The sequence below is a fragment of the Paroedura picta genome, chromosome 13 (assembly GCF_049243985.1).
Source record: "Paroedura picta isolate Pp20150507F chromosome 13, Ppicta_v3.0, whole genome shotgun sequence".
NCBI lineage: Eukaryota > Metazoa > Chordata > Lepidosauria > Squamata > Gekkonidae > Paroedura > Paroedura picta.
The window spans coordinates 3,176,802-3,194,734 of NC_135381.1; the positions used below are offsets into that span (position 1 = coordinate 3,176,802).

The 17,933-nt window shown below is 49.2% G+C and overlaps 1 protein-coding gene across 11 annotated transcripts in view; it reads right to left on the minus strand.

Annotated features, from left to right (window-relative positions):
• The window catches only part of PITPNM2 (phosphatidylinositol transfer protein membrane associated 2), a 135,427-nt gene that overhangs the window by 104,118 nt on the left and 13,376 nt on the right, over window positions 1-17,933 (minus strand). For 8 of the 11 annotated variants that reach the window (XM_077308240.1, XM_077308236.1, XM_077308249.1 and 5 more), the window contains exon 2: window positions 9,014-9,101. The exons of 2 other annotated variants lie outside the window; for them this stretch is intronic. The gene's annotated coding sequence lies outside the window, so the exon portion shown is untranslated. Of the gene's footprint in view, window positions 1-4,354; window positions 4,458-9,013; window positions 9,102-17,933 lie in introns of those variants that run through there. One more of the 11 variants, XM_077308244.1, reaches the window with a different exon arrangement.

Consider the following 17,933-nt stretch of genomic DNA (forward strand, 5'->3'; position numbering starts at 1 on the left):
GCCGGCAGCTTAATCTTTCTCAATTAGCAAAAAGAACTTTATTGCCTGGTTGGGTAAAGATATCGGCAGGTATTTAAAAAGAAAAAGAAGTTTGGATACTTTCCCTCATTGCTAAGGGGTGCCGGTTTCATAGAGCCACAATCTGAGAAAGTCTTCATGGCTAGGTTCACAGGGCAGGTGTGTGTGTGTGTGAGTGTGTGAGTGTGAGTGTGCACGCGCGCACGCATTCTGGACCTTTGAGAAAAGAACACTGATGCTCTTTAAGGGCTATGGATGCGTTCTCAATGGAAAAACCTGTCAGGAGATGGTTTCCTGGTAGCCATCTTGGTAAAGGAACCAACAAGAGGCTGAAGAATGCTCAAACTGAGGGGAAGAATGTGTATGTGTATGGGGGGGGGTACATTCATGTGCATCCATGAGAGATAGAAAAAGCCACCTTCACACATCAGAAGAAATGCTAGCTTGATCTCACTGGATCTTGGAAGCTAAGCAGGGTCAGCTCTGGTGAGAACTTGGATGGGAGACCACCGTGGAATTTTGGGGTCTCTCTCCAGAAACAGACAAAAGATCCTGAGCTCAGAGAACCCAACAGTTCAGCTCTGGCTCCTGCTATGGCCTTGTCAGAAGGCACACACCCTTGCGTCCCAGACTTGTGATTAAATGCCTCATTTAATGCCTTCTCCCAATAAATATTCTTCTCCCGCCCACCTACTCCAATAATGATCGCACTTCGATTTCGGTGCTGTCTCACACATTAATGCCCTTCTCCTGCAACTGAGATACAACAAACATAAAAAATATTACAAATGTCGAAGGGGAGGGAGCATAACAATGTATTTCTCTCTCTCTCAAAGGTCAGTCCAAAGAGGCAGACTGACTTCTGCTGCTATTACTAAATCTTTAAATTTCTTTCCACAAACACCTGGGCTTCCAGGTTTAAGTGCATCTGTACTGTGTGCCAGAGTAGAAAAAGGAGAATTTTAAGGAAAGCAAGAGAAATTAATTGTGTGGCTCCTGAAGTCCACATGGCTGGTTCAGGAAATCTATTTTTCTCAGAACATGTCTGTGTTATGGTAAGACGCACATTGCATTAAAAAAATAATTATTTATCCAAGGCATCGAGACAAATCAAAAAGCGCTGAAGTGATGTTCTGAATCTTCATCGAGTTTCCTGCTGTCTGGAATAACGTATTTATACCAACATAAATTAGGAGATTAAGAATAATGCACAAGGAAGGAGCAGGGAGTTTTCTGCACAAGTCACTCATCTGAGAATCCTTCCTACCTGGAAGAAAGCAAATCCAGAGCAACAGGTCAAACGCAATGTGTGGCCTCCTCTGGAGGGGGGTCGTGCTGCTGCCTCCAGCAAAGGCAGACTGAACAGGAAATGATGCAGAATTCCTGAATAAGGCTCATTGGAGCCTTTATTTTAAGGCTGCGGCACGCCATTTGGAAACTTCCAGTCTAAAAATCTAGCATTGTACTATTATGTCCGGACGTGGTTAGCGACCCTGGGCTTCCTCGGGGGGTCTCCCATCCAAATGCTGTCCGGGGCTGGCCCTGCTCATCGTCCAGGACAGTCGGCATACGTTGAGGAGGGTCTATAATCTTGTTTTGTAAGGACAGCGATTGCTGCTACCTACAGCAAAGCACGTAGGTTATAATCGGCTTGGGCCACTAGGAGGAGCCAAGGAAACCAAACCCCTTTGCCGTTTAGATTTGGGTTGCAAGCCCCTGGGCTGCAACAGAAACGCCGTACGGCGAACCCAAAGCAGAGCTGGAGAAAATTGCTTTTTCAGGGAGTTATGGCAAGTTCGATGGATGTTCCTTTGCTTGTTTTTCGATCCCCCCCTTTTATTTATTTTATATTTTTATCTGTCAAACGCATACGCCTCCACTCCCAGCCAGCCGGCTCACAGCAGCTAACAACAGATAAAAATTAACGACAACAACACCCTAAAAATACCTACCCTCTCCCACGCCAGTCAACCCCCCCCCTCCCCCGAATGTACAATAGTATCTGTGGACTGATGGCATGACCAAAAGAAACTCCAGATCAGGGGTAGTCAAACTGCGGCCCTCCAGATGTCCATGGACTACAATTCCCAGGAGCCCCCTGCCAGCGAATGCTGGCAGGGGGCTCCAGGGAATTGTAGTCCATGGACATCTGGAGGGCCGCAGTTTGACTACCCCTGCTCCAAATAGATGGACTCGCATGCTGGGATTGCTAGAGGGTGGCAGATGTCCACGATCCGCTTGGAGGGCCCTGCAAAACCTACCTAGCTCCCTCAGAGCCCTTCTGGGAGATCATTCTGCCAGGCTGGAGCCTTTTTGCTCCGGACTGAGATTCTAAGATGCTCCTTGCTCCCTTACAATAAAGGCTCCTGTAAAATGCCTGCAGGAGCTGCTTCTGATCAGAGTAGACAGCAATCTGAGTCACCCTAAAGCAGCTTCATCGGTTCAGGTGCAACGGGAGCCAGCTTCGTACAGCGGCGAGGTGTCGGACTAGGTTCTGGGAGGCCCAGGTTCAAATCCCCACTTGGTGGGGGACCTCAGGCCAGTCACAAACTTGCCGGCTGACCTACCTGCCAGAGCTGTTGTGAAGATGAAACGGAAGCGAGGGGAATGATGGGAGCGGCTTTGAGGCCCCATTTGGGAGAAGAAGGCAAGGTATAAATAAACCGAACAGATAATCTGGGAAGACCTGCATTAATCTTCAGGCTGCTGTTACACAGTCTCCTAACATCCGGAATCTTTATTTGCAAAGGGGCTATAAAGAATTTTTCAAAGGGGAAATTGGTAAACTAAGGTCTTAGTTAAAATATGCTTCCTGTAAGACATGAAAACTTCTTAAAAAATAATTAATAATTAACACCCCCCCCAAAAAAATGTTGGAAGTCGAGCAAATCCCTAACGCTGCTTTCTCCGTAGTATTGAGAGACATTCGTTTCCCACAACTCCTCGAAACTGTTTTGTTTACATTCCTCTCCCTTCTTGGAGACACCACAACACAAGAGCCGGAGGACGTGCGACCCGGCAGGGCTTTGCGTTTCACAACACAGCCACCGCAAGGGAAGGAGCTGTCTGAGATCCCCGGCTGGCTTTGGGACAGAAAAAAGGAATGCGCTCAGACAGTCCAGCAGCTGCGGCATTTCACACACAGCTGGGGAAGGAGGCGGATTCTGTGGCCCTCAACTGGCATGCTGCGTAACCTTCACGGTTTACTGTCACGTTGGTGTGTGCGCTGGGAGCTGTCGAGTAACTTCCATCTTGTGGCGTCCCCATGAATGAATGGTCCTGACCTGGGTAGCCCGGCTGTGTCAGATCTCGGAAGCTAAGCAGGGCCAGCCCTGGCTAGTCTTTGCATCCTCCAAGGATTGCACAGGAATGTCGTGGCATAGAAATGCAGAAGGCATGTCTGCACAGAAGACGATGCACCCGCTGAGGAATGCACAGAGGTAGGCCACGGTGACCCAGCCCTGAACCTCTCTTGCCTGGAAAGTTCTACAGGGTCGCTTTAAGTTGACTGCGACTTGACGGCAAAAAGAAAAGAAAAAAGAATGAACGTTCTCCAAAATCGACTCAGGTGGGTCTCCATGATGGCCTGAAGCAGCAGAACAATGTTTTATTCAAGGTAGAAGCTTTCATGGGCCTGCTGCACAATGTGCTGTATCTGAAGAAGTGTGCATGCCCATGAACGCCTACGCCAGCCTTTCTCAACATTTTTACCCTTGAGAAACCTCTGAAACGTTCTTCAGGCTTTGAGAAACCCCAGAAGTGCTGCGATCACACGGAATACGGTTGGGAAGCAGAGCTGTGGACACGCCCACCCGGGGCCCCTCCCTTTTCCACCCTCTCCAGGGCCGTCAGCAGCCATTTTGAGAGGGGGAAGTGGCTCGACATGACCATATAGGGCAGGGATAGTCAAACTGCGGCCCTCCAGATGTCCATGGACTACAATTCCCAGGAGCCCAGGACTACAATTCCCAGGCTCCTGGGAATTGTAGTCCATGGACATCTGGAGGGCCGCAGTTTGACTACCCCTGATATAGGGTCATATCATCCAATAACTGTTTAACAAATTTTAAAAGCTATATTAAAAAATCAGTTAAGTCCCACCCATTTGGGAAACCCTCCCAGAGCTGTCAAGATACCCTTGGTTGAGAAAGCTTGGCTTCTACCTTGAATAAAACTTTGTTGCTCTTCAAGTTGCCTCTCATTAACAGCTTTGCCCAGGTCTTTCAAATTGACGGAGCCAGCTCACTGCATCTTCCACATTTCACATGGCTACTTTCACTCCAACAGCCAACTAGCTTCCGAATGCTCCCGAAGGAAGCGAGCATCACTTACTTACCCACATCAGCTGTTGGTCACTGGTCTCTCAAAGAGCCCCTGGCCACTCGAAAGAGCCTTTGCTCCTCGTGATGCGCGCACCCATCTCCCTTGCGCCTCCAGTGACCTCTTTTGCGTGGTTTCAAAAAGCCACAAAGCCCGTTTGAACCAGCGGCAACAGTGAGACATAATAAAGGGAAGTGAAACCCCTCTGAAAAGACTGGGGGGAGGGCCTGGGACTCTGTGGTCAAATCCCCCCTTTGCAGGCAAGAGAGCCCCACTTTCAGCTGAGAGGCAGAGCTGAGAGTTGTTTCAACCACCCCAGAGAGGTAGGCGGCTGAGGTGTGTCTGCCTCACATGCTGCACTGACCTCGATCTCCATCTCATAAGAAGGAGATGCCTTTCATTGCGTCCAGCCCTGGACGGTCACGTCCACCCCTCAGTCAGCGTGGTGTCGTGGTTAAGAGCAGTGGCTTCGAATTTGGAGAACTGGGTTTGATTCCCCGCTCCTCCGCATGCAGCCAGCTGGCTGACCTTGGGTTGGACACATTTTTGTTAGAGCTGTTCTCACAGAGCACTTCCATCAGGGCTCTCTTGGTCCCCCCCTCCCTCCCTCACAGGGTGTCTGTTGTGGGGAGAGGAAAGGGAAGGCGATTGGAAGCCGCTTTGAGACTCTTTCGGGGAGTGAAAAATGGCATCTAAAAACCAACTCCTACCTTACACCTTGAATCAAACTTTGTCTGTCTTATACGTAACACAAGACTCACATTTTGTTCTGTGGCTATGGGAAATCCACCCTAAGTGAACTAGTGAATGCAATCAAACACTGCATTTCCTCCGCCCTCAAAGGCTACATCACCCAGGCCTGGATAGCCCAGGCTAGGCTGATCTTCTCAGATCTTGTAAGCTAAGCAGGGGCAGCTCTGCCTAGCATTTGGATGGGAACACGCTGCATCATGCCGTAGAAGCAGGCAATGGCAGACCACCTCTGAACGTCTCCTGCCCTTGAAAACCCTCGGGGGTGGCCGAAAGTCAGCCGTGACTGGAGAGCGTTATGGACCACCACCAAAAGGCTAGGAAAATCAAGAGGATTTTTCAGCCCCCACCAGTCTGGTTCCAAAACAGACGCTGCAAGTAGGGTTTTTGTTTTGTTTTGTTACATTAAAGAGATCTATTCCACTGAAGCCTTTGCCTTTCATTTCGGAGCGCGATGTTTTTATAAAGTTATCGGCTACATAATTAGGCCTGTCGCGTTCTCTCTCCTCCCACCACCTCAGCCGTTCCAGATGCCTGCTTTCAGACGGCGACAGAGAGCCTCAGACAACCCGGGTAAGCCCAAGCAAGCCCCATCTGAGAAGCAGAGCAGGGAGACCTCCGAGGAACACCAGGGGCAGGCAGCAGCAAACCTCCTCCGAATTTCTCTTGCCCAGCAGTAGGACAACCCTACGATCTCCTGGGGATGCTACACATGTCAGGAACTCAGAAGCTGAGCTATAAACCAATGTAAAAATTTAACAATTATTTATTAAAATGCACCACTATTAGGTTAGAGACAAAGTAAAAACTGTATTAAAAAGCCATACAGATCTAACTGCCCTTGAGCAGACCAAACACGTTTTGACCCTACTGGGTCTTCCTAGGTGGTCAATACTATTAAAGAAGGCACTCTTATCTAAAACCAACTGTGAAGCATAGCTGGGTGGTCAAGCGAAATCTGTTAGGTGCAGCCCCAACAAATACTCGTTTAGTGTTTCTTTTTGGAGCCCCACCTTCAAAGATACGTGATATCCAGGAATATCGTTCTCAACTATTGTTTTATTCTGTGTAGAGCAGGGGTAGTCAAACTGCGGCCCTCCAGATGTCCATGGACTACAATTCACAGGAGCCCCCTGCCAGCGAACGCTGGCAGGGGGCTCCTGGGAATTGTAGTCCATGGACATCTGGAGGGCCGCAGTTTGACTACCCCTGGTGTAGAGAGTCCATCTATGTGTGTATATATATATTTAAATATAGAAGAAGAGGAGAAGAAGAGTTGGTTCTTATATGCCGCTTTTCCCTACCCGAAGGAGGCTCAAAGCGGCTTACAGTCACCTTCCCTTTCCTCTCCCCAGAACAGACACCCTGTGGGGTGGGTGAGGCTGAGAGAGCCCTGATATTCCTGCTTGGTCAGAACAGCATTATCAGTGCTGCGGGGAGCCCAAGGTCACCCAGCTGGCTGCATGTGGGAGAGAATCGAACCCGGCATGCCAGATTAGAAGTCCGCACTCCTAACCACTACACCAAACTGGCTCTTTGATTTTAACCTAATATTTTACTTTGTTTTTAACCTAATATTGGCGCACTTTAATAAAAAAAATTGTTAAACATTTTATATTGGTTTATCGCTCAACTTTTGAGTTCCTGACTTTGTTAAGGTTGGGTTTTCGTTCCCTTTTTGGAATATGCTACCCATGTGCCAGGGGAGAAGTAACTAAGTCAAAATAAACTCAGAAGAAAGGCGAACTGAAAGCCCGCAGGCCGAAGGAGCGGGGGGGGGGGGCTCGCTGGGGACGCTCCTGTGCTGCTGGCGACAGGAAACGCAGCCTGCTGTGACACCCACGCCTTCCTCCCGCGTCCTCAATGCGCCCCTCAGCGATAGGCAGAGCTTGTGCACCCAGCTGACAAAGCAACGGACAACCCCAACCGCCCCGTTTGCTGTAAGGTCTAGGGAGGCTGAATTCAGGCCTTGCTGAAGGAGGGGAGAGAAAGCCACTTCCTCAAGGAGACCACCCGCGGGGTCCTCAAGAAGCCCCCCAAGAAGAACCACATAGAAAAGTTTCCAGAGCTGGCTTTCAAGTAATAATTAAGGGCACCCAAGTCTAATCTGGAGAACTAGGTTTGATTCCCTGCTCCTCCACATGTAGCCAGCTGGGTGACCGTGGGCTAGTCAGTTCTCATAGAGCGGTTGTCTTGGAGCTCTCTCAGCCTTACCTACCTCACAGGTTGTGTGTGAGTGTGTGTGTGTGCGAGTTGAGGGGAGAGGAAGGGAAATACATTTGTATGGCGCTTTAGGAGCCCTTCAGGGAGGGTACTAAAAAAACAGCTCTTCTTTTCATGCCGGCATTGCTGAGCCAGGGATGGCCAGACTGGGGCTCACCAGATGTTCATGGACTACAATTCCCAGGAGCCCCTGCCAGAACGGTGCTGGCAGGGGGCTCATGGGAATTGTAGTGCAGGGACATCTGCCACAGTTCGGCCATCCCTGCAGTGCCTGCTGGCAACATATAGCATCCAATTTAACAAGACCCCAAAACACCATCAAAGCCAGAATGGCAAGTCTCTCAGAATAGTTCTCAGGCTAGCAACAGACTGGGGACACTGCAAAAAGATCCGGCTCTCAATAAAGCGACCAGGTAGAGTGAAACATTTCGGGCAGGCTCCTAAAAGACAAGAGGGGGCCAGGACTGAAAAGATTGCCACCTGCTTCACCTCTGAAGGCAAAAGCACTGAAAGCTTTTGAGGAAGTGGTAGACAGAACAGCAGGAGGCACAATTCCGCTTTTGTTGGTGCAAAAGGTACACATATTTTTGCATACATTGCTGGCGAGTTCACACAGAGTCCAAACACAACTGCTTCCCTTTCACCCAGAGCTCCATTTCCTGGAGAATTTCTGCTTAAAATTGAAAAGGAGAATGTGCGCCCATCAATAAGTTGCCAGGCCTTAAAGAAACTAAGAAGATACGTGTCAAAGCCCCTGGTGAAAACTCAGAACGCCAGGAAACAAGTAACACTCCCCATAGTCAAAACACTTGGGCTTTAAATGCCCACACCCAACTCCCTGACTCTTGGTACAAACAGCAAAAAAAAAAAGAAAACAAAGGTACATTCATGCGGTTTCCACTGGCTCCAAAATCCTTTTCTCAGGTCACGGTTTTAAAACACCATGAACTCCAACAGTCCCGCAGGGCCTGCAAAAAGGAGCTCCTCCACCAGGCATTTGAGGTCGATCCGAACCACCACTTCCCACCGGCCCCCCAAGCCTCCCTCCACCAATCATTACAGAGCCGTCCAAAAAACTGGGCCTCAGTACAAGTTAATCAATATTCCTGGTATTCTACTGTTCCACCATGTATATTACTATCGCTATCTTGTTGTCCTTGTTATTGTGGTTAATTGTACAGTTCTCGTTTTACGTAAACCGCCCTGAGCCTTCGGGAAGGGTGGCAAATAAACAAACAAACAAATGCACACCACTTTGCTGATTTAGGGAAAAGCCAATTGATAGGGACAACCAACATTTTTGATAGTTGCAACATGTCGACATGTCCCTTGGACTGCAAGGCGAACAAACCAGTCAGTCCCAGAGGAGATCAATCCTGACTGCTCCTTAGAAGGCCAGATCCTGAAGATGAAACTCAAATACTTTGGCCACCTCATGAGAAGGAAGGACTCCCTGGAGAAGAGCCTAATGCTGGGAGCGATCGAGGGCAAAAGAAGAAGGGGACGACAGAGAATGAGGTGGCTGGATGGAGTCACTGAAGCAGTCAGTGTGAGCTTAAATGGACTCCGGGGAATGGTAGAGGACAGGAAGGCCTGGAGGATCATTGTCCATGGGGTCGCGATGGGTCAGACACGACTTCACACATAGCAACAACAACAACATGTGGACTGGGACGCACTCTCAGAAAGCTCTGGAACTTACCTGGCGGGCACAGGATAGCCGCCTGAGAGGTCTGTGTGCTGGAGGGCATCAAGAGGACATTGCCAAAGGGAGCCAGATCCTTAATATCCTGGAATGTCAAGAGACAAAGGTTTAAGAGAGGAGCCGGTGGGAACAGAGAGCAGGCAGCAAAGCACCTGTGATCTAGAGACCCCCACCATGCTTATGACCATGGGGCAAACTGAGCTAGTGATGTTTCAGAACGGCACATCCTCCGAGAGATCCTGCCAGCATCCCAGCGGTATGCTGGAAATTCAATACGTGACAAGAGGCGGTCAGAGGGTGCACCTCAGGGAGTTTGGCTGGCTTTGAGCTGTGAGTCATCGTCATCTCTAACTCATGGAAATTTAAGCGGGGGGGGGGGGGGGACCAGCAGGGAATAGTGCAGTACGCTGACCATCGTCAAGTGCTCCCTGTCTCTGATCAAGATCTCCCCCCCCCCCGTCCACACACAAGCCTTTCCAAGTCAATTTATGGCACAGTATTAAAGATGCAAGGGATATAAAAGATCTCTGCGAATGGCCCTGTGACAATAGACTAAGAAGCTTGTTCCATTTTTAAAAGTGAAGACTTTTTCTCTTTGAACACCATAAGGCAGGCTTGGAGTCCGGCCAAGAACATCTGGGCCCCGTCCCGATCCTGCTCACTCCACCTGAAGGACCAAGCACCTTTCCCGTGCACCGTCTGAAGCTGACGGATCAGTTGTGACTGCAAAGTCAGCTACGCAAACGCTGGCAGGGGCTCATGGGAATTGTAGTCCATGGACATCTGGAGGACCACAGGTTGACTACTCCTGGTCGAGTCCACAGGAGTACCTTTGTGGCCTTGACGTCAGAGAGACCCAAGGAAGGTAAAGCTTCCTTTACCTGGCTGTCCAAAAGAGAGAATCGTTCGCCACAGCTGGTCAAATGACTTGCACTTTTGCAACTCTGTATTTAGGACTTGGTCACACCTGTGTTCTCATCTCATGTAGGGCCAGGTCTATCTACCCAATCGCTGGCCAGCTCTCTTCCCCTCCCCACAACAGACATCCTGTGGGGTTGGTGGGGCCAAGAGAGCTCTGAGAGAACTGAGGTTCACCCAAGGTCACCCCGGGGGCTTCATGTGGAAGAGGAGTAGGGAATCAAACCCGGTCCTGCAGATTAAAGTCCACGCTGGCTCTCCGAGTTTATGAGCTTGCGTGTGTTTCATGTGTTTTAAATATTTTAGACCTATTTGTATTTTAAAGGTGTTTTAACGTTTTAAATGGTTTAATGTCCGCTGACGTGAGGATCCTGCCTTGGGTGGGAAGGCAGCCCAGAAATGTTTTAAGTTCTTTTTTAAAAAATGAAAAGATGTTTCATTTGGCACATTAAGGCAGCGATAGGGTTGTGAGTGTCCTGCATAGTGCAGGGGGTTGGACTAGATGACCCATGAGGCCCCTTCCCTGTCTATTACTCTATGATTCGATGATTCTATATTTCTATGCCTCAGTCTCTGGAGAGGCACAGCTGGATACAACACTCATTTCAAAGGGTTGCTAATTTGGTGTTCAGCAGAATAGTAGATTTCAGCCCAGTTGCACCCTGGAGACCCAAAACATTGATAGGATCTGACCTTTCCACAGTTCTTTGTCACCTCCCGAGGAAGGATGCTTTGATTCTCAGAAGCTTACATCCCCCTAAATCTTGTTGGCTAGATACCGACAAGAGGGGGTGGGGTTCTTGAAAGAGCCCACTCCGAAAATCCTTTTCCGAGCCGCAGCTCTAGCAGCAAAGTCCAAGAGGGACTCGGCCGGCGGTATTTCACCTGAAGTGCGTCCCAGAAAGATCCATAACAAAACAATGCGGGATCTATAGACTACAAGAACTCCCATTCCAGCGATGTCCCTTGTCCATACAAATTCAATGCAGCTACGAAGCTTCTGACAGCTAATTTTTGCTCCGGATGGACGCACTTTGTCCGGCTTGGTTGTCAAGTGCATCTTTCTTCCCGGAGGGCTACAAGAAACCAATCAATACCAAGGCCTCGAAACCAGGCAGTTGTGTCGAGCCTTGTGTACGTGCGTCCCTCTCATTTCCCCTGCGCTTTGTCGCACCAGGACGTTAACAATAAAACATTCTGCATCTAGGGCAAGGTATTTTTCTAAGGGGAAGCCTCCGGATCCAGACTCTTCCCCTGAAGATGCTGTGGGGCCTCGATTCAGGGCAAACGGACATTACCTTTCGGGATTTCGGCCGGGCGGCGTAGTAATTACCCCCAGATGGTGGTAGAAGGAGGTTGGCTTGCTCAGGGGAAGTCCTGGCCACAAATTATGGCTCTGCTGATTTTTAAGATGGCAACCGATTGAGCTGGGCAGAAGGCCAAATGTGAAAACGGAGCCACTCCGAGGGCTAGAATGAAAACCCTGCCTGGGGGGGGGGGGGTTGTGAAGCAGGGTTTTGACAATTTGAGCGGCCTCTTTTCCTCCACGGCTCTGCAACAGAAATCATTCTTGTCTGAGCTCAACAGGAAAAAAACGAGCAAATTTCTCCGCATCGTGGCAACAGTGAAATGAAGAACTGCTGCGGGGAAAAACAACAGCCCAAGTTCCAAACTCTCCCCATCTTCCTGCCAAAGACCTTTATTTGCACCTCTGATTATTTCTGTGTTAATGTGCCAATTTTATCTCATTTGTGATAAATTCCACCTGCTTCCCAACATGTTCTGCCTCCTGGATCTCTGGGGAGGGGGGATAGAGAGAGAGTGCGTGCGTTTTCTTATTCTTCGTGTTACTCCAAAAGAATGCAGTTCTCACAGGATTTTTAACTGCTTCTTGCTGAAGGCTACAGGGCTAAAGCAAAATAGTAATCTACTGGTCACCGAGAGCGAGTTAAGAGGAGGAACTGCTGCTTTTCCTCCTAACACAGGGGTAGTCAAACTGCGGCCCTCCAGATGTCCGTGGACTACAATTCCCAGGAGCCCCTGCCAGCGAATGCTGGCAGGGGCTCCTGGGAATTGTAGTCCATGGACATCTGGAGGGCCGCAGTTTGACTACCCCAGCCCTAACATGTTAGAGAGGTTTCTCAGTGGAACAGGCTTCCTCGGGAGATGGTGGGTTCTCCCTCTTTGGAGATTTTTAAACAGAGACTGGAGCCATCTGACAGAGAGGCTGATTCTGGGAAGGATCAAGAGGGTGGCAGGTATTTTTTTTTAATGATTTTATATTCTCAGTGATTGACCGAACGGCTGTTACCTGCTCTGAGCTATCCAGGAAGGACGGGTTATAAAAATATTTATTTATTATTTAAAATGGCTCCATGTCCCATGGCGGATTTAGGACTGTTTGATCTGGCCCTGAGAGTGTGCAGCCAACAGGATCCTCTTCAAAGGAAGACACGCCAGGGGTCCTCAATAGAAGGTCCGCCCCCCCGCCCCCCCCCATGTACTGTGCTAGATTAAAAATCCTTCCCCGGTGATGTTTTTTAGGCTTCCAGAGGGGAGCTCAAATGCAAACGAAGCACCAGACGCCCCTTGAGCAGACAGGCCTCCAGGAGACAGCTAAAGACGGCTCTAATTAATCTCCTCCAAGACATGATAAATGCCATCTCTGTTCGCCAAGCAGGGCATATTCTACATTTTCTGATTTTCAATAATGAAGCCCTTGGGTGCCTGATGTCAGGCGACAGCAATATGTCATTGGCCCAGGAGCCTGCTTGGATTCGTTCTGTTTCCTTCCAAGCCAGGCTCCCTAACCAGGTGCCCACGGACTCCAGGGCAGCCGCCGACCCATTCACTGGGACTTGCCAGGTGTTTTTAAGAAGTGGCTGGACAGATTTTTAAGAACGTTTTGTCAGCAGATGCCACCGCAGCACAAGTTGCTGTGACGTGTTACTGAAGGTAGCCCAGGTGCCAAAATCTAGGTGCCACCAGGAGGGCCACCAGCACGGGGCCAGAGGAACCTAAGAGCTGTTAAGGTGGATGAAGTCAGATGTCCAATTAATTTGATATACTGTTTCACACTTGGAAGGCTAGAGACCCCTGACTTTTGTTGCCCCTCAGTTCTGGTATTCACAGGTGTACTGCATCTGAGCATGGAGGCTCCCCACTTACTCCTTAGAGCTAACAGCCCTTGATGGACCTCTCCTCTAGAAGCTTGCCTATTCCTGTTTAATCCATTTAAACCAGTGTCCACCACTATACCCTGTGGCAGCGAATTCCGCAGGCCAATTCCTCTTGAAGAATAAATTCCATGTTGCTTGGTCCTACTAAAAGCTATTGAAGCGACTTTTTTTGCTTAAGGTTTACCTCAAACGACGCAGGTGAACAAGTCCTACAGACCAGAGTAACATATTGGAATCGCAGTAAATAGAACAAAGCAAATTTGGCTCTCCAGAGGTCCATGGACTACAGTTCTGGCAGGGGCTCATGGGAATTGTAGTCCGTGGACCTCTGGAGGGCTGCAGTTTGACCCCTCTTTCTACCCCAACCAGCCTCTAATAAGGGGGTAGAAAGAGGGGTCATAAAAAAGGGGAGATAAAAAAGGGGAAAAGAGGAAAATGAGGGAAACCGCCTTGGTCCCCATTGGAGAGAAAGGCAAGGTATGAATTAAATAAACAAAACATTAAGACCCAAATGCAGAGATGGACATTTGCAGGGCAAGATCAGCAAGGGGGAAATGGATCGTCTGCCTTTCCATTTGCCAGCCTGGAAAAGTTATGCGCACCCTCTGCGCACACATGCACCACTTCCATATTTGTGTTTCCACAGGAACAGAGGTAATGTGTATTTCTGCCCCACGGCAGCAAGCTGGGACCCCAGCAGCCCACACCTCTTGGGACAAACATTGTCCTACTCACCGTTTAACAGCTCACAAGAAGCCCCGGCCAGCCCTGCCTTTATGGCTTGAAAGGGAACTTGTCTTTCAGGTTCCAGGCGGCTGTTCGTTTTTTAGCACCTCAGGAAACATCATAATGTTTTACAAGAGGCTTCCTTACACCCGCTGAGAGCTCTAAAAGCTGCATTAGCCCTTGTCAAAAAGACCCAGTCAAAGATTTCTGCCACTTGCTCCCAGAAAGCACCGGGTCAGAAGAAGGCGTCTTACACGAACACGCAGACCCCAGCTGTTTTTGTCTTGGAAACGGAGTAAATCCTTAGATTCCAGGCCCTTCGCACCTTGGAAACCCACCAGATTTTCGGGGCATGAACTTTCGAGAGCCAAAACTCCTTCTGTCAAATAACGAAGGGAGCTCAGACTCCCGAAAAAAGCTCACAGCTCAAAACCCTCGAGGGTCTCCCTCAAATCTAGCTCTTCTACTGCGGACCAAACCAGCGAACCCTATGAAAAATATCTTCATAGAATGAGAACCCTTGAGAGGCCCCTGAAAATTTCTTTAGGCTTTGAGAAACCCCAGAAGTGGCGCAATCGTGCAGAATATGGTTGGGAAACAGAGCTGTGGACACGCCCACTTGGAGCCCCTCCCCTTCCCACCCCCTCCAGGACCATTATTGGCCGTTTTGGGATGGATGGCTAGGTCTACACGACCATACATGGTCATATCCCTCGATAAACGTTTAACAAACTTAAAAATACAATTAACTCCCATTCATTTGAGAAAACCTTCTAGGGCTGCCAAGAAACCCCGGAATGTCATGAAACCGTGGTTGAGAAAGCGTGTTTTGGTGCTCCCCGGGGCACACGCAGTTTTCCTTCCTCTACTTTATCTCCCCCACCCCCACCCCCAGCCCTGGGAGATTAGGCCAAGAGGTAAAATGACAGGTAGCAGAGTCAGGATTCGGCCTGCATCCAAAACCCGCTGCTGCGTAATCATTGCATAACGCGGCTTCTCTAAACAGAGAACTACCGATGAAGTCCGATGAGCAATTTGGTGATGCAAACAGCAAGAGAGCCTGCCAAGAAAGTTGGTGGGGAAGGATTAGAAAAGAAATTCCCTCCTGTTCCCACTCCCCCTCGCTGGCCCAGACTCCCTCTGGACCTGCCAGCGGTCGGTAACAAACGTGGCCCGGAGTACCGCCGCATTCGCCATGTCTGCCAAATGCATTAATGCTCATTCCAGTGGAACCCGTGGCCAGGCTGCCATCAATTAATTTGTTTATAAGTGGAAAATTTCGGGGAGGGGGGAGAATCTTATCAGAGTTCCGCATAGCACGAGTCCAGTCACCCGCTGTTCCGTGCGTGGGAGTCCAAGGAACTGTGGCCTCTCAGACTCCCCGGCCCTCTCAGACGGCGACCAGTTTGTGCTCCCTTGAGGAGAACTGTGGCGTGGAACAAGATTACAATCAGAGTGGCCGGTGGCCTGTGACATGCAGAGAGATTAAACGCCTGCCCTCGGCCAATCCAAAAGGCAGTGAGAAAAACCCTACATTCTGCAACCTACCGACGCGAGTCAGAAAACTCTGTCTTTGGGGGTATTCTGCATAATGTCTTTTTTGCAACTTTTACTATTCTGCATAATTTATTCTGGGCTCGGTAGTCCTGGAAGGAAGCAATTCGGTGTGGCACAGCAAGGTTCAGAAATCGATCTCCTATGCCAGTGGTAGTCAACCTGTGGCCCTCCAGATGTTCATGGACTACAATTCCCATGAGCCCCTGCCAGCGAATGCTGGCAAGGGCTCATGGGAATTGTAGTCCATGAACATCTGGAGGACCACAGGTTGACTACCCCTGGCCTATGCCATGAAAACTGCAGCTGAGAGTCCAGTAGATCAGGGTTTCTTTCCCCACATCCTTATCTCCCCACACCTGAGATCTGGGGGAGATCAGTTCCCCTGAAGAAAATGGCTGCTTTGGAAGGTGAACTTTATAGCTTTATACCCCACTGAGGTCTCTTCCCAACCCCCACTCTCCCCAAAGTCTAATCCTCAAAATCTCCAGGTACTTCCCACTGGCAAACTATGTACCAGCCCATATTGGCTTACCTTCACCCCTGCCCGACACACATCCTTGTGACCATGAGGACCACATGCCTGACTTCTACAAAAGAAATTTAAAACTAGATCTGCCTTTAGCATATTGACTCATACAAAGCACGCAATGTATTTGTAAAGCCACTTCACTGGGAATTTGGTTGACAAAAATGTTCGGCGATCGAACGCTGCCCCTTTTGAAAACAGGGCCTTTAAAAGCCAAACAAAAAAAAAAAGCCTCATTCAGACACGCAGCAGGACACTGTGGCATTCAGGAACCCAAAGTCTAATCCTCAAAATCTCCAGGTACTTCCCACTGGCAAACTATGTACCAGCCCATATTGGCTTACCTTCACCCCTGCCCGACACACATCCTTGTGACCATGAGGACCACATGCCTGACTTCTACAAAAGAAATTTAAAACTAGATCTGCCTTTAGCATATTGACTCATACAAAGCACGCAATGTATTTGTAAAGCCACTTCACTGGGAATTTGGTTGACAAAAATGTTCGGCGATCGAACGCTGCCCCTTTTGAAAACAGGGCCTTTAAAAGCCAAACAAAAAAAAAAAGCCTCATTCAGACACGCAGCAGGACACTGTGGCATTCAGGAACCAAGAAGCAGCCCCCTTTCAAAACAGCCTGTGTTTTCAAACAGCCTAGTGCGATGGTGGTGATGCGGCTATTTTTAAGAGCTGCTTGTGCGGCACGGCGCGGCTGCGTGAGGCAAGAAGCACGGCGTACTTTTACAAGATGAACACTTTATTTATCTAGCTATCCTTTCAAGGACCAAAAAAGCTACCCCGTCCATACCGCACGAGCAAGAGTGAGGAGCATTTTTCCATACGGTTTGTGTGCCAGACAGTGTGTGTTGAGCACTGAGCCCAAATTCTGCTCTTGAGAATTCTGCTTGCAGAAAGAAAAAAATTTATCTGCTGTTAAAAATTCTGCTTAAAGAACCAAGGCATCTGGAAAGCAAAAATAGAGGATAAAATAAAACTCTGCAACCAGAATAGAAAATGCAGCAAACACCCAAGAAGATAAAAGTTCAGTGAGATCTGAAAACATTGGGAAAGTGAGCAAATGGGGAAAAGATGCAATTCAGTAAGGGTAAGTGCAGAGGTCTACACCTGGGCTCCAAAAATGAGATGCATGCAGACTGGACGAGAGATACACGGCTGGTAGCAGCATGTGCCAATGAGATCTTGCAGTACTTGTGGATTGTAAGCTAAATACGAGCAGACAGTGTGATGCGGTGGTAAAAAAGGCGAATGTATCAGCAGCGGCAGCACATCGGAATCACAAGATGCCAGACTCCTGCTGTATCCCACACTGGCCAGACCCCACCTGGAGGGCTGTGGGCAGTTCTGGAGGCCTCACTTCAAAAAAGAGGTGGTTGAAATGGAGAGGGGGCAGAAGAGAGCAATGGGGATGATTTGGGACTGGGGACCAAGCCCTGTGAGGAAAGGATGAAGGGCTTGGGAAGGTTCAGCCTGGAGAAGAGGAGGTTGAGCGGGGACAGGAAGACTCTCTTGAAGTATCTGAAAGGTTGTCACTTGGAGGAGGGCACGGAGAAATTCCTGTGGGCAGCAGAGGACCCGCAATAGGGGCTCTAAACTACATCTAGATACCAGGAAAAGAAATTTCACAGAGTTCAGCAGCACAATACTCTGCCTAAGGAGACAACCACTGGCAATTCTGTGTGGGCTTCAAGGTAAGAGGCGTTCAGAGGCGGTGTGCCGTGGGCTGCCTCTGCACAGCAACCCAGGTGGTCTTCAATCCAAGTCCGACCCCCCTTAGCTTCTGAGATCTCATGAGACCAGGCTAGCCTGGACTGTCCAGGTCAGGACACCTGATCCTTTCCAAACTTTATTACAGTTGTTCAGACCAAGTTATATGAACTGATCCTTTTAACAGGAAGTGCTGGGCGTTGAACCTGGGACCTTCTGCATGCCGACCAGATGCCCTTCCCTGATCCACAACCCTAAGCACCACTGGGACAGTTAGCTCTTTTG